The sequence below is a fragment of the Topomyia yanbarensis genome, chromosome 3 (assembly GCF_030247195.1).
Source record: "Topomyia yanbarensis strain Yona2022 chromosome 3, ASM3024719v1, whole genome shotgun sequence".
NCBI classification, from domain to species: Eukaryota; Metazoa; Arthropoda; class Insecta; order Diptera; family Culicidae; genus Topomyia; species Topomyia yanbarensis.
In genome coordinates this window covers 96476851-96481410 of record NC_080672.1, presented here as the reverse complement: position 1 = coordinate 96481410, position 4560 = coordinate 96476851, and the positions used below count along the sequence as shown (strand labels likewise).

The window sequence follows — 4560 nt, the reverse complement described above, 5'->3', positions numbered from 1 at the left end:
GGTGTCGGACTTGCCCCGAGGTCCCCTACCCGTGAAATGCAAAATTCTTCCTTATCGATCTCAATGGGAGTGCAGCCGACTGGAAGTTTACATGCTTCATTTGGGCAATTTAAGCTTTTATAGTCATGCAATTTTGGATCTGATTTGATGTCTGGGTTGCTCAATGGGAACGCTATTCACTGTGGAATGCTCCCTGCAATGCGATAAGCCAACAGTTTAGCAGACATCGTTTGTTTTCGTAACTCTATCCACCATTTTATAGCACCAAATTTTATTGTTCGTCTGATGAACGGATTAATCGCCATCATGATCAGTATCTTTAGTCCCTCTTATCGATTACATGTCTTCGTTCACTGCTAAGCGTGATTAGTGAAACGTAATTATTTATACGGCACTAATGATTTTGCATTTGTTAAGTTTCAAATCATATACTAAAATATGTGAGAATATAATGTTTACTTTATTTACCATTCATTTACATATTATGCCGCCCAAACCTTAACATGATCAATCAGTAGTGCCGCTTCTTCGCCCCAGGTACTGTACCAATTCGATTTTGCTCTATAGAAATCGGTCATCGCACTCGGGGAGCCTTGTCTCCAGGGTTTCGGATGAGGATTCCAGGCGTTATCGGGGAAGAAGTCTCCACCGACTGCTACGTTCATCAGTATGTAAAATTCCCGGTCGAATGGAGCCATTTTGGTTCCCGTAGGCCAAGGGTTGTAGCTGAACCCACCGAGCCTCCAAAAACCTTCGTAGGGTGTGACGGTTCGAAAAATTTGGTTATTGATGCCGAACTGCATTACGTTCTTCGTCCAAATGAGTTGATAATTGTTGAACCTAGTGTTGAGTCCATCCCGGCTGGTGGAACCGCACTGTGAACTACGATAGTTAGCATTTTCACCGAAATGTAAACAGGACGATGATTTCTTCACTCCGATGTTTTCATTGTTCAACCGTAGGTTCCGGTTCCCGCGTGATTCCATTAGATCTATCTCACCGGATTTCGGCCAGTATCCATAGATGTCGCCCTTAGGGAGTAGCCACAAGGCCGGCCAAATCCAGTCGCCACTCGGTAGCTTCGCCCGGATCTCCAATTTTCCGAATTTAAAAGCAAACGCATTTATAGTCCGAACGCGGGCGCTTCGCACTGGATTGAGAATGCGATCGGGACTGCCTCTCCGAGAGCATCCCTGAATTTGTTCGGCCCATCCTGGTGGATCAGTGCATCTATGGGAATAGGTTAACTTAGGTTTTTTTCTGCCTGGTTTTGTTATATGCAATATAGAGAGACTGACCTTTTATATTGTGGGCCCTCGTGCAGATTGATCACTCCAGATGTTAGGAATTTTTTTACCATACTCGTCAGCCGTCAGCGTTGGCCGAATGTAGAAGTGTCCATTTTTCACGTAGGAATTTCGACCGCCTCCGGAATACCATTGGAATTCGTTATTCTATAAACAAAGAAAGCATTACAAAAAGTTAGGAAACAAAGTTCACAGTAACTTACCCCTCCACCTCCGAGAGAATTTTCATGCTCCCAAACTGCCCGGTTGATCGTGTTGAAGTTATCGCTGAAAATTAGCTGGCCGGAACAATATGGTCCTAACCCATTTTTTAGTGAGAACTAGATGTACACATCAAACTAAATTCTTCAAACTTTACCTCTAGGGGCCTTCCAACCGGATGCAGTAGTCGGGGATCGGATACACTGCGAAAATATTTGCACTACATTCACTAGAATAACAGCTGCCAACAAGACCATTCTATTCGATGTCATCTTGGTCGGTGTATTCCTGTATAAAGAGTTGGATTGGCTTTTATATACCTTTTGATGTTTAAACAACTGGACAGATAAAATATTTCCAATACGTCCCGGGTCAATTGAATTGAATTAATAGAAGCAAATTGATCGTGTACATACCGTGTACTGACTGTAATGGCAAGCCAGTCCCATGTGAATAAGGTATTCTGTAGAACATGGGATGAACATGACGTTATGGACGGTTTTGATTTTGTGTGGTAGAACAGCAGTTCTCAATATATTATAGTTTATTTCATAGAGCAAAATTGTCAATTGTTCATCGTAAATTTTGTTAAATTCCCCTTTTTTATGAAATATATTTTATTTCATGGGAAAAATTATCTGTAGCTTTCGGCATCAATAGGTCGTAAACATTTCATTTTTGTGTAAATTATTAATTGTTAAACTTTGCAGAATTAAATTGAAAAAAAAATGTTTTAATCTCTCTACTGGTGTAATTTTGCCTTTTTCATTTATCCAAACTACATGGAAAAGTATCCGACCGTAAATTTATGAACGCACAATTAGGAATTCGTGAACTGAACGATTTTCAAACATCGTTTCCCAATTGCTGAAATTATTTATAATGAACCTCGTATCACGGGCGGCGCTAAGGAGGGGCGTAGGGGGCAGCCGCCCCGAGCGGCAAAATTTGGGGGCGGCAAATGCTGCTCAACATAATTTAATTATTTATTAGTGATTATCATTATTCTTTAGCGCGATAAACGTTAAGCGCGGGAGAAACCTTTGAATTCATTTTGTATTGGCGCCTGTAGAAGATTAATTGTTGACGATCAGAAGTACGACGGGTCTGACGGAACAAAACAATATATATCTGAACCTGAACCTCAAACGTAACAATCTTGGCATGTGCAAACGCAAATTATTTTAAGAAAATCCTTTATTAATCTATTATGCCCATGTTGTTTGTGGGCAACAACGTTTTCAAACAGCTATAACTTTTGATTGAGGCAAGATTTGCTCACAAAAACAAGTAAGACTAATGAGTAATAACAGTTGCAAGGATCAGTTCTAGAAGCGAAGTTATTGCAATTAGTCTGGCTCGATTCCGATGGAGCAGTGCTGCCAGGGACAGCTTACGTTGACAACGGAAAATATTTTTTTCATTTATCTTCGTTATGGTGCAATATTATTGAAAACTGATAAAACTTATCAATTTAGACTGCCTTTGGCTACGTTTTCTATGCAATTGGACTATTGTAGATATTCTTGGAGAATTGTATTGAGCATTGGAAGGTAAAAATTGAGCAGCTTCTAGCACTGCAATGGAAGCACCTATCTTTTTGACAATAGACTTTTCGTGTTTCTTGGTCTCCCCGTTTTCAAGGAAAAATAGTTTTGAAACCCTACATGCACTAGAAAAAAGTTGGGCGTAAAAGGGTTAATAACTTAACTATTTTTGAGAAAAAAAAATCTGTAATGAAGTTAACAAAAACAAGAATAAAGGTATATATGCACTTTATTTCTCACAAATGAGGAACCAGAAAAAATGGGTTCTTACTGCTGTAATCGTAAGTAAATTTGATGTTGTTTTCTTATGTTTATATTAACACTGTCTAATTGTGGCAAATATATCCCACACGTTATACGGCGGTTTATTTATTTTCAGTTTGGAAAACTTTTGGTAATTTCCACCATTAACAATTGCAATTGGTTTTTGATAACACCGAGATCTTGGCACTAACTCCTTTAACTCTCTTATTACCTACCGTACCAATCAGTCTAATGCCACCATGTCCTTTGCTGTATCAATATGTCGTCTCTAGCTCACTCCGTTCATTGCCGTGCCGGTTCCCTTCATCTTAGTCGACCCACCTTGCTCGTTGTGGCTACTTGTGCTAGTCGGATTAGTATTGGAACCATTTTTACCGGGTTGTCGTCCGCCACTTTAACGACGTGCTCAACTCACCACAGCCTCGCATATTTTGTTGTGTGAACGATATATAGTTTTCCAAACAACTGTTGCAATTCGCATTCATACGCCATGCTGTCATGCTGACTTCCAACTGCATCGGTCCATGGATCGCTCGCAACATCTTACGTTCGAAAACACCCATGGTACGTTGCAACTTCGCCTGTATAGCCTCAGAGCCGTAACGTGGTCTTTTGGTGCCCTTGGCGGAGTCTTAGTTTTGTGCCCTGAACGCCACTTGACTATCCTTTTCTGTTCGACTTTCAACCAATAATTAAGTGTATAATTGAAAATGGCACACTTATCGTGACTTACTTTATGACTTATCTGCTCATAGTTTATAAAGTAAATTAAGATATCGAAGTATGTGGACTTTTATAAAAAGGCACGAAAACTAATTATTAGGAATTTTCCTTCGAAAGTGACGCGAAAAATCGAAACCATTAATATAGAGTGCCAACAGGTTACTAAAGTTTGAAAATATTTTAAAAATAACTTCACTACAGATTTGTTTTCGAGGTTAGGTGCTTGATGCCAAGTGCCGGAGCATTTTTTCAGGAGATTTATGACGGACTAACAACAGCTAAATGTCGGTTCACATAGTTGAGATCGACGGTGTTGCTTCAAGGACCGCTTTCTCCAGTGATTGAAGATTTTGAATGGCAATTGCACAGGACGGGACAAAACTGTATGTCTCTTCAAACTCGTATCGGGTGACCTTTAGCAGTATTGCTGTGGCGAACTTGTTCTTTATCAAGGTTCGTACCGCGCATCATGTTTTGTACTAAATAAAGGTAAATAGGCTATTGTACAATAAAACCGC

General features: G+C 39.9%; 1 pseudogene; it reads right to left on the bottom strand.

The window, feature by feature from the left end:
* Positions 1 to 456: 456 nt before the first annotated feature.
* Positions 457 to 1789, bottom strand: LOC131690769 (beta-1,3-glucan-binding protein-like; annotated as a pseudogene).
* Positions 1790 to 4560: the final 2771 nt, after the last annotated feature.